The sequence below is a fragment of the Thamnophis sirtalis genome, unplaced genomic scaffold (assembly GCF_051295495.1).
Source record: "Thamnophis sirtalis isolate CommonGarterSnake01/CBP01778 unplaced genomic scaffold, rThaSir2_p1.2 scaffold_4, whole genome shotgun sequence".
Lineage (NCBI taxonomy): Eukaryota > Metazoa > Chordata > Lepidosauria > Squamata > Natricidae > Thamnophis > Thamnophis sirtalis.
In genome coordinates this window covers 82,059,032-82,072,137 of record NW_028261384.1, presented here as the reverse complement: position 1 = coordinate 82,072,137, position 13,106 = coordinate 82,059,032, and positions in this window count along the sequence as shown.

Below are 13,106 nucleotides of genomic sequence, written 5' to 3'. Positions count from 1 at the left end.
TTTGGGCCTAGCAGGCCTTTCTGAAGACCAGAAATGTGGTGCAGGGAGGGGGTGCAGCACCTCCCTGCACTTCCCCCACCCTGCACATGTATGCGGGGCCCCCATGCATGCACATGCACCTCCTGCATGCACGGCAGAGACCCAAAAATCAGCTGGCCGGCAGGAGGCATGTGCGGTGGATTGACCTGGGGGACAGCTCGTGTGCCCACAAAGAGGGCTCTGTATGCCATCTGTGGCACACATGCCATAGGTTCACCATCACGGGATCAAGGTTTCAGGTTAGAAACTGAAAATTCTTGTCAAAAGAAGAACTTGCCCAAGCAATAGGGCATGATTTTTTGGAACAAGAAAAATATTTTATATCCTTATGTTTCTGTGTTCCAATCATGGGTTCCATCCCACCAAGTTTTAAAATAGCTACAATATCATACATTCCCTCAGTTATTAGGATTTCAAGCTCTCCCTGCTTGTTCCTCCATGCTATCAGCATTGTTGTACAGGCAATTATAATTGACTCTAGTTTTGCTTCCTATATCTTCAAATTTGCGGTTGACGCTTTCGCTTTGTGATTAGTCTTATCTTTCCTCCTCCAGTTTTAGTTTATATCTTTTCAGATAAGCTAAGTGAGTGTTTCCCAAACAAAATCTTGCCAGTCTTGATGAGGTGCTAATAACCCTTCATGTGGGTAGTATAATCTATGATCCAGAAAACCAAAGTTCTAAGGACAGCACCATGCTTTGATCCAGCACTTTACTTCTAAAATCTTCTGTTTTCTCAGTATCTATCATCTGGAGTATATATGAGAAAACAGTCTGAAGAACAAGGTCAGTTGTTCATGGACTTTTGAAATAGATTTCAGGCTGCTGGTTTTACCATTCATGCCAATATGAAAGAGGAAAAACAGATAATAATTAGTGGACTTGATTATTTTAGCAAGGCCCTTTGTCACATCTTTAATCATTGCACCTGGGAGACAACACACTTCCCTTGAAAAATTGACTAGTCTAAAGATTGAATGAAGATGCCAATCAATCAGAATAGAACTAGAAGGGAACATGGAGGTCTTCAAGTCCAAACAGTGGTGGGTTCCTACCGGTTCAGACTGGTTCGGCCAAATCGATAGTGGTTTAGTTGCCTGGATCGCTGGAACTGGCAGTGACCCACGCCTGCCATGTCCCTGAACCGGTTCTCCGGGTGGCACCATATGTGCCACCATCTTGTTTTTGGCTTCTGCGTATGCACACACACAAGTGAACTAGCAGTAGCAACTGCCGGGATTCCACCCCAAGTCCAACCCCCGGCTCAAGCAGGAGACCCTATACCATTTTAAACAAGTGACTGTCAGTTTCTTCTTAAAAACCTCCAGTAACGAAGCACCCACAATTTTTGAGGGGAAACTGCTCCACTGGTTAATTTGTTCTCTTTGTTAGGAAGTTTCTCCTTAATTCCAGGTTGCTTCTCTCCATGATTAGTTTCCTTCCATTTTTTCTTGTCTTGCTCTCTGATGCTTTGGAAAGTGTTGATTCCCTCCTCTTTGTGGCAGCCTCTCAAATATTGGAATAGTGCTATCATGTCACCCATAGTCCTTCCTTTCTCTAGACTAGCCAAACTCAAATTCTGAAACCATTCTTCATATATTTTAGAATCCAGGCTTTTATTCATTTTAGTTACTCTATTCGGCACTTTTTCCAAAGTCTCAACATTTTTTTTGTAATGCGTTGACCAGAATTGGATGCAGTATTCCAAGTGTGGCCTTAAAAAGGCTTTATGAAGTATTTCATGTGATTCTATGCCTCTGTTTATACAAGAATTGTATTAACTTTTTTAGCCGCTGCCCCATACTGTTGACTCATGTTTAAGTGATTGTTACTAGGATTCCAAGGTCCCTCTTACAGTTATTGTTTTTGAGCCACGTTTCGCCTAATTCGTTGTTTTTTCCTGCCTATGTGTAAAGCTTTGCTTTTCTCTAAATTAAATTTCATTTTGTTGAATAGGGTCCATTATTCAAGTCTGTGAAGATCTTTTTGGATCCCAAGCAGGGGTGGGTTTCTCGCCCCGTTCCAACCGGTTCGGTTGGAACGGGGCCGGCGGCGTCCTCGTGCACGCGCGCAGTGCACGCATGCATACTAGCGTCTATGCGATGCTCCAGCTGCTTCTGGAGGATCGCGCAGTCGCTGTATGTGTCCTGCGCATGCGTGGAAGCGCAGAACTCGTCAAAATTGGGTAAGGAGCGCGGGCGTGCGGGTGGGCCCTTCGCCGTTCCCGGAATTTACTTACTTCCGGGTTTGCCGACCAACCGGTTCGTGGGGACCGCCGCGAACCGGTTGAAACTCACCCCTGATCCCAAGCTTGTTTTCTGGGGTATTAACTATTCCTGTCAGCTTAGTGGGATTGCAAATTCCCCCTCCTATTCCCTCATCTAAGTCATTTATGAAGATATTGAAGACTACTAAGGTAGAACCTTGTGGTACCCCACTGCTTATTTCTCTCCATATAGATATAGAACCATTAAGGATAAGGTGACCAGATTTTCAGATTGGTAAAGAGGGGCACCATTGACCGGGGGGGGGGGGAAACTTGAATAAAAATTTTATATGCAGCAACAAAAATTACATGACCCCAGGACACTGAAACCATCATAAATACGAATCTGTTGCCAAACATCAAAATTTTGATCATGTGACCATGAGGATGCTGCAATGTATGCTAAGTGTGAAAAATGGTCGCTAAGTGTGAAAAATGGTCAGCAGTCACTTTTTTCTATGCCATTGTAACTTTGGTCACTAAGCCCATTATACCACCTTTCTTGCCACAGTTCTTAAGTGAATAACTGCAGTTGGTATTTTGTATTTTGGATAGAATATTTTTTTAAATAGTCTAAGACAATTTAAAAAAAGAATCCACACAGAATAAAACTATTTTTAAAAATCCTATGCACAATAAATAAAATATTATTTTAAGATACATTTAAAAAATAATAGAAAAAACCCGGCTCACTTACCAGCAGGCAGGCATTCCAAGTCAATCCAGAATGATGTAGATGTTAATACAAAGAACTGAACAAATTAAAATGGTGAAATTAGTCCCAGGGAAATATTTTTCAAAGAGACCTTGCCACTATTTTTCCCACACAAGCCGACCTCCAACCTCCGTGCCCCTCCCCTCTGGGAAATCCAGGAAGGAACAGTCGCTACTTCTCTAGCCAAAGTATTTCCTGAAGCTCTATGGTACTGGATCATCTTTTCTTATAAAAGTAAGTAAAAGGGGCAGGGGGGTTCCGTTTTCTTGCTTTAACGTTTTAATATCTTCAATGAAAGTACTGAGACATAAAGAGGGTTTAGACAGAGTGTCTTTTGTCTTGCCCCGGTTAGGATTTCTTAAGCAAATCCACTGCGCTTTCAATATGAAGCCAGAAAATCGGGACTTTTACAAACGCCCCGGGTCACGGAACAAATTGTTAGAAATCATGACTGTCCTGCCAAAATTGGGATGTCTGGTCACCTTAATTAAGCACTATCATTGATTATTATTTTTCAGCCAGTTACAAATCCATCTGCTGCTGATGTTGTCTATCCTACATTTGTTTAGTTTACCAAGAAAGAGATTCTGGTCTACTTTGTCGAATGCCTTGCAGTGGTCTAACTATACTATGTCCCTAACATTTCGCTGGTCTATTAATTTAGGAACTTTATCAAAGAATGAAATAAGATTGATATGGCATGATCTGTTTTTAACAAATTCATGTTGGCTTTTAGTTATAACTTTATTTGTTTCCAGATGTTCACAAATCTGTTTTTTGATTATCTGTTCCAGTAACTTTCCTTGAAATTAGGCTACTTGGTTTGTAATTTTCCTAAATCTGTTTTCTTTTCTTTTTGAAGATGGGAACCACATCAGCTGTTTTCCAATTCACAGGTAATGCCTCAGTATTCCAGAATTGTTGAAAGATATGGAACAATGGTTCTGAGACAACCTCTGCCAGTTCCTTCAGAACTCTAGGATGTATTCCGTCAAAGAATGCAATGAATGAATTAAGCAGGTCTGCTTTCTCTCTGCTGCCTGTTACTTCTTTGCCATCTTGTCTCTTTAGTGAACTTACTGTTTCCTTGACCTTTTTCTTGTAATTTTTTTTCATATATTGAAAGAAACTTTTTTTAAATTCTCTTTTACTTTTGTTGCAAGTCTTTGTTTTTTCTGAGCCTTTGCTTTCCTGATTTTATCTTTGCAAATTTAGATGCCTTATATTTTGCCTTAATTATATGTCCCTCTTTCTGGGTTTTTTTTTTTTTTTGCACTTGTCCCTTTTGTTTTTTAGTTTATTAGAGGAATCTTTGAGCAACCAGGCTGATTTCTTCTTGGATTTCTTGCTTTTCTTTTTTAGTGGTATGTGTTCTTATTGTTCGAGTTTCCCTGAAATGGGTTTTATCATATATCATGAAAGCCAATGGTGGGTTTCAAAATTTTTTAGAACCTCTTCTGTAGGTGTGGCCTGCTTTGTGGGAGTGGCTTGGCAGCCATGTGACTGGTTGGGAGTGGCTTGCCAGCCATGTGACCAAGTGGGAGTGGCTTGGCAGTCATGCCACTGGGTGGGCATGGCCAACTTGTAAAATGTGGTGAAACTCACTTAATAACGTTCTTGCTTAGCAACCAAAATATTGGCTCAGAAATTCTGGCATTTGAAGCACACAAATCTTAAAGCTGTCAAGTTACAAGACCCTTGCACCCCTAACCCTTTAGGGAAAAAAACCCAGGGATGTTAAACTTGACAGCTTTAAGACTTTTGGACTTCAACTCCCAGAATTCCTCCTCCAGTCATGTTGGCTCAGAAACTCTGGCATTGAAGTGTGCAAGTCTTAAAGCTGTCAAGTTACAAGACCCTTGCACCCCTAACCCTTTAGAAAAAAAAACCAGGGGTGTTCAAACTTGACAGCTTTAAGACTTGTGGACTTCAACTCCCATAATTCCTCCTCTTGCTCTTCATCTTGATGATGTGCGGACAGGCAGGGGGAAGGAGTTGGAACTGGTTCTAAACGAGACTGTAGATTTGTGGGACCTCTTCTATAGAAGAGGTTAGAACTGGCAGGAACCCATCCCTGATGAAAACATACTGTAAAAAAATAACTGGCGAGGCAAAAAATATTGAAGATATAAATATTAAAGAAACCTGAAGACGAGCCATATGAAAAACAATTTAGGATGCTATCCCTTGCACATGAAGATGGCTTCAAGGATTGTACTTCCCAAACACTGAAAAGAAAAATAGATGCCAACCATTGAAGAATGGATTTTGAAATTGGCTGAATTAGCAGAGGGGGTAAAATAAACTACTTTGATTAGAGATAATGGGGAAGAAGGCGGGGCTTAGCAGTGAGAAGATGGAGTTTCAGGCCATTCCTGAAATTCCCCTATTCCGGAAGAAATGGACGGGTCGTTTATGATCCTAGCTGTCCCGGAGAGACAGTGAAGGTTTGGGGAGATCCAGTGACCTCAGAGACGTTCGCAGGTCTCGGGGGGGGGGGGCTCGGATTTCAACCCCTTTTGCCATCCCTTTCTGGATTAGCTGTATGCTAACCGAAACTGCAGGCAGCCCCTAAGAATGGTAGAAGTGTTTTCAACTGGTAAGCTGATTTTATTACTCAAAGAGAGATGGTCCGCATTAAAATCTAAGCTAATTGAAACCAAAGAACAGAAGAATCTAGCGGCGAATTGTTTTTTTTTTAATGGATTTATGGCTGGTGGTTACCCTATTTCTTAAATGTTCTGAATGCTGATTACGTGGATAAAGGAAAGTTTACTCTACTTCAACACTCCCTCAGGCTCTCTTTAAGTGGGCTGTAAACCAATTTACTATAATTTGGCTTCTTATAACTTGACACTTTTACTGCTTGGCTGTGTTGGTCTAAGATCAGATAAGATTGCATAGCTCTCAGCGTGTCTTTACTTGCGAATATCTTCTGCGTCACATCATGGCGTCTGTACTTGCTTCAAGTGATTCATTTCAAATGATTTTCTCCGCTTTTCAAAAGTTGTTTGATACGTATGAAAAATCTTCAGAAAAATCTTCAGAAAAATCTGAAAAAAAACTGGACTATCTCTTGTTTTTAACATCAAAATATGAAAGAAAGAGTGAGAGCGTTGAATGTTTGAGTGCTCCTGAAACTCAAATGAAGAATATCAGAAAGGAAGACTCTCAACTTGCTGACACGTCGGGCGTCTGGTCTACTTCGGAGGCAGAAAGAGAAAGAGATACAACGCTTGAAAGAAGGGAAGCCATACAGAAAATTTATCTCAAAAGACAGATTGCAGGAGGAATGAGAAGCATTAAAGAATCTATACTTTATGAAACATTATTTGCAGAATTTTCGATACCACCCTTGAAAATCAAAAACAAATTGAGTGGAACAAGCCAAGGACAACGTTATTACATCAGAGGCACCCTAAGCAAAAAGGTGCGAAGATATTTCTGCTTGAACTTGCTTATAAAAACGTTTGGGGAACTTGTTTTAAGAATGGTAACAGGACCAAGGAAGTTTTGCTATTGGAGAGACATAGGCTGATAGATTGAAGAATACAATTGAAAATTAGCTAAATCTAATTACTCTTATTTGTAATAGATATAGCTGAATAATAATTGATATTGATAGTAATGTATATAATGTGGAGTTGATATGATAAATAATAATTGGATATGAGAAAGGAAGGTTGGAAATATTTTTGGATTATATACAAAGGGTATTAATCACAATAATTATCACTATTAAAAAATAAAATAAAATATATACAGTTAAATGTTAATTAATATGGGGAAAATGTTATGATATATGATATAACTACATAAAGAAGGGAGAATGATAATAAACTATACTGCATGGAAGATGGACTTTTTGGTATTAAATATTATGGATGTTCAGCTAAAATAGGATATGAGGATTTGATGTTAATAGAGGATTTTACAAACAAGTAAATGAAATGTCAGCAGGTGTTATGGATTAATTCTTTGGCATAGTTAAGGATGAAGGATGTTTAAATAACTGTAGTCAACTAAAAGTGGAGGTATAATGATGTTAATATAGTAAACATTTGAGTTAAGATATTTGAATTAATATGAATTAATGGAAGAGATGCACCAAAACATGTTGTAACCAGCTGATATACTTTATACATATATATATATATATATATATATATATATATATATATATATATATATATATATATATATATATATATATATATATATATATATATATATATATATATATATATATATATATATATTATATATATATACCTGTGTTGTTTTTTTTGTTCGGTTTTTTCTTCCCTGCCTTGTCTTTTGTTCTTTTTGTCTTTTTTTTTTTTACCTTTTCTTTTCCCACTAGTGTGGGCATGTATTGTTTAAGATTATTATTTTTATTAATATCTTTAAATAATAATTACAGTCAAATGAAAATGGATATATGATGATGGTGATATGTATGAATATTTGAGTTAAAATGCTCGAGTTAACATGAGTTATGTTTGTTGACTGTAGAGGAGATGCACGAAAGTTTATTTGTGACTGACTGACACACTTCCTATAGCATGTAAAGAAAGATGTTGTATTTGTTTTAAATTAAAAATTAAAAAAATTTTTAATAAAAAAAAAAGATTAGAGATAATGAACAGCTTTATAAGAGACCAGAATCCATTTGTAGACTTTCTACATGCTAAATATAATAACAGATAGCTTAAAAGGGATTTGAAGATTAGTGTAATGTTTATTTCAACCTGTTGACTGCTTTTTCTTCTTTCTTCTTTTATATATAAAAGGGGAGGAGATTTAACTACTTTTTCTTTTCTTTTAGCGACCAGGCAGGGTTGATCCTATATGTTAAATTTAATTGACCATTTCTCCCTTTTTTTAACGTACTATTTTTTTCTTTTTTGCTATTATTAGAGGTGAATATTTGCTTTTGTTTTGTTTCATTCTGTTTGTTTGCATCACTGTTTTGTATTTTATTTTCTATGATAAAACAATACATAATTAAAAATAATTTTTGGATTTTAATAGGAGTTTATCATATTTATGTTCTCAGTCGGATCTTGACACTTTTTTGCAATGTGGTGCAAAATTTGTCATTAAAGCCATGAGCTTATATCTTAATAAATTATGATATTTTTATTGATATCTTCTAAAACAATACACAGTAATATGATTTAGTAATTTGATTCTCAAAATATGGTTAGTTTTATGTATATATACACACACACACACACACACACACACACACACATATATATATATACACATACATACATACACACATACATACACACACACACAAACACACATACATACTTTGGAAGGTTGTTGTACATCTAACACATGTGGTAGGATATTCCTTCTTTCTTCTAGCTCCAACATTTATTAGTATATGAACTATTGACAATTTTTGATGGAGTTATATGTGATCTGAAAAACATTTATACCAGTTTTCTCTTACATTATAGTTTTGACTAAACTTTATAGATTTATTTCACAATTCATCCCATTGTTGTATTGAAACTATTTCTTTAAAATTTTGCATCCAATTTGTGATACTATTTTCAATGTGTTCCCTGTATCATCAAGACTAATAATTTTGAATTAATTCACAGAATGAAATTCATTCTACAGACTATTTATGATGTCAGAACTGTGAATGTTTTTGCAGATCTATGCAGCTACATATGATAAAACATAATAAGTTAAAATAACATCTTCAGTTGCACTATTTATTTATTGGAGTGTTTGGTTCTCCCAACACACACAAACACCCAAATGTGACTCTATAGAACAGGAAGGCTTCATAGTTTGTTACCACAAAAATAATTACAAATTCCAAGTATACTGTACTCTTTGTCAATGAGCAAAATATTATCTTAATTATTCCAACTTTCTGTCATTGCCAATTACAATCTGTCACATTATATTCATGTCATGTCAGTGTTGTTTTACAAGGAATATGAAAGTAATCTATTGGACAAAAATCATGTCTTTTCAGCATTTGCTAACAATTTGAGATTTTGTTACTTTATACATTTCTTGGAGGCCTTTATTCAGAAAAATGATTCCTGATATTTTGGAGATCTGGAGACATGAAAAAATATACCAAGCACCATAATTAGCATGGACATAGTAAATCACAAGCACTTTTCTGTCTGTCTATATATGTTTACATAAGTTAGCTGATGTCATAATATCCTCCACAACAAAATACTAGTCAGAAAAAGAGAGAGGAGAGGAACATGAGTAAGAGAAATACCCTGTTTCCCCGAAAATAAGATCTTTCCAGATAATAAGCCCAATTGTAAGGTGACCAATTGTCCTCCTTTAGGGAGGACAGTCCTTCTTTTGTAAGTTCTACCCTCCCTCGAAAAGTGTCCTCCTACATGTCCTTCTTTTCGATATTTGAAGACTAATCTGTTGCGCGTTATGTGACGTATTTGTATTTGACATGATGATTCGTCAAGGCTTGGTATAGTGCGATATATAAGTATAAGACGCGATTATGAGATGCATGCGCTCTGCATGGGAGGCTTGAGAAAGAGCGCTGCGCGCAAGTGGCTTTGTTTACTTCTTATCGAAACATGACACAGCACGGCACATACGCACGCAGTAGACTCACGGCACATCGGCAATTGAATGACTCACGGTAATTATTTCTTCCTCAGTGAATATTCAATAATACAGAGGTGAGTACAATTCACATTTTATTAATTCATTATCTATTTAATAATTTCCAAATATGTATAATTTTATTTACAAGTTTATACAACCCTGTTGTCAACAGAAGTGTAAAATAATTTAAATTTAAATTTTAGTGAAGTTTATTCGCTTATGTTATTAAAGTTTCAGTTGTAATAATTAATTTTATTTATTCATAATGTGCTTGCATCATTCGTGTAGCTTTATATTTTATTTTAAATTTTAAATTTCATTTAAGGGATGGAAAAATTAAAAAAAGAGGAAATGCCATTTCAACGATCAATTGAAAAAGGCATTTCCATTCTTCATATCAAAGAAAGATGCCATTGTTTTCTGCAATATTTGCAGAGGAGAATTTTTTATTGCAGTTACGGGCAGAGCAGCTATAACGAAACACTTGTCCACCAACAAACATAAGCAATCATAAGATGCATCAGCTTCCAGTCGTAAAGTAATAGGTTTTTTTAAAACTTCAAATTATTCTGAAGATGAAAAACAGTTGCAATGGAGGGAACATTTGCATTTCATACCATAATTCACAATCAAAGTTTTCGTAGTATGGATTGTACAACTAAATTATTGAAAATTATTGAACCAGCTGAGGCACCAGGGGAGAATCTGGCAGGACATCACTGGATTGATTTTCAGGCTGTTACCCCTGAGGACGTGGACAAGGCCATGGGAGCTGCAAGTGCCTCCACATGTGTACTGGACCCGTGCCCCTCCTGGCTGGTTGCTAACAGCAGGGAGGTGACACGGGGCTGGATCCAGGCGGTTGTTACCGCCTCCCTTCGGGAGGGGTTCTTTCCCCCCGCTCCAAAGGCGGCGGTGGTGAGACCCCTTCTGAAGAAGCCATCTCTGGATCCAGCCGTTTTAAACAATTACCGTCCGGTCTCCAATCTCCCCTTTGTGGGGAAGGTTGTTGAGAAGGTGGTAGCCTATCAGCTCCGGCGGTCCTTGGAGGAAACCGATTATCTAGATCCCTTCCAGTCAGGATTCAGGCCGGGCTACAGCGATCAATGGTCGCATTGATCGATGACCTCTGGAGAGGCAGAGATGGAGGTTATGCCTCCGTCCTAGTGCTCCTTGACCTCTCACCGGCTTTCGATACCATCGACCATGGTATCCTTCTGCGACGACTGCGGGAGGTGGGGGTGGGAGGCACTGTTCTACGGTGGTTCTCCTCTTACCTCTCGGGCAGGTCGCAGTCGGTGTTGGTCGGAGGGCAAAAGTCGACCCCTAGGCCCCTGAATTATGGGGTGCCGCAGAGATCGGTCCTGTCCCCCCTCCTGTTTAATATCTACATGAAGCTGCTGGGTGAGATCATTCGACGGCACGGGATAAAATACCATCAGTATGCGGACGATACACAGTTGTATCTGTCCGCCCCATGCCAACTCAGTGAAGCGGTTGACGTGATGTGCCAGGGCCTCGAGGCTGTTAGGGACTGGATGGGGGTTAACAAGCTTGTACTCAACCCAGATAAGACCGAGTGGCTAGTGTGCTTCCCTCCTACTAATTGGCCAAGTGTTCCATCTCTCAGGCTGGGGGGTCAAACAGTATGCCCCTCAGACAGGGTTCGCAATTTGGGAGTCCTCCTGGACCCACAGCTGACTTTTGAACACCACTTGTCAGCTGTGACCAAGGGGGCATTTGCACAGGTTCGCCTGGTGCACCAGTTGCGTCTCTACCTGAACCGGGAGGCTCTCACAACAGTCACTCGTGCCCTTGTGACCTCTAGACTGGACTACTGCAACGTGCTCTACATGGGGCAGCCCTTGAAGAGCATTCGGCGACTTCAGCTTGTCCAGAATGCAGCCGCGCGAGCGATCGTGGGTGCGCCTCGGTTCACCCACATAACACCTATCCTCCGCGAGCTGCACTGGCTGCCTATTGGTCTCCAGATACGCTTCAAGGTGCTAGTCGTCACTTATAAAGCCCTTCATGGTATTGGACCTGGGTACTTGAGAGACTGCCTGCTGCCAATTACCTCCAATTACCTCCACTAGACCGATTAGATCCCACAGATTAGGCCTCCTCCGAATTCCATCCGCCGGCCAGTGTCGACTGGCAACTACTAGGAGGAGAGCCTTCTCTGTGGCTGCTCCGACCCTCTGGAACGAACTCCCCGTGGAGATTCGAACCCTCACCACCCTCCAGGCCTTCCGCAAAGCCCTTAAAACCTGGCTGTTCCGACAGGCCTGGGGCTAAAGAACTGTTGCCCCCATCTCGAATTGGTATGACTGTTGTGTTTTAATCATGCATTGTTTTTTTATGTCGTTTTAAATTCTTGTTTGTATCCCCCTTCCCTGGTTGAGTTGTGAGCCGCCCTGAGTCCCCTTCGGGGGAAAAGAGCGGTATATAAATAAAATCAACATTCAACATTCAACATTCAAAAAGTTTCACAATGCTAAATTTTCATGCACCAGGACAAAATACAAGTGTCAGCCTCTGTTTTGCTGTTTGCTTTCGGCTGCCATTGAAACAGGGAGGGGGGGCATGGTATTTGGGTGGGGGAATATTTAGTGCAGGAGTGACTGTAAAAAGGGAGTTATTCATACCATCTACCGCGCATGTTGCAGATAGAGGATTTGCCGCCAAGGCCAACTGTCCAGTATACCAGCCTGATCATGGTTTTTGAAGATGTCTCCCACATGGCACCTCTGGGGTGTATGGATTGGACTATGGGATGGGGTTACTAAGGGGCTGGGGTTGGGTCACATATTGATATTTATGATTACGTGCGCTTTTGCCTCAGATCTTGCTTTGCCTAGCTGCTATCTACTCATAACCAGTAAAAGTACTCTTAATTCTGCAAAATGGAGTTGAGAGGTTTCTTTCTTGGTTACTAAGAGAAGCCGCCATGACAACGAGGCTATTATTAAATCAATATTTAAAAATTACTGTGATAAAATACTTACAGCAGACTTGAAAATTGCAGCATTTGTAACGGTTTTATCTGATGCGTCAAATCATAATGAAACCAAATTGTATCCAATACTAGTAAAATATTTTAATGTTACCAAGGGGATTCAAGTAAAAATTTTAAATTTAGAATCCATTGAGGCCATTGAGCGTGAAACTGCTGAAATTTTGTCAAACCATCTATACAGAGTAATAAATGAAAACAGTTTGAAATCCAAATTTGTTGCACTAACAGCTGATAATACAAACACAAATTTTGGTGGGCGAAGACGCAAAGGGGTGAATAATGTGTATATAAAATTACAAGATTTAGTCCAAAAGAAAATACTAGGAATAGGTTGTAATATACATATTTTGTCAAATGCAATCAATACAGCATCATGTGCCATGTCAATTGATGTAGAACTAATAATAACTACAATTTATTTGTATTTTAGGCCTTTTACCATTC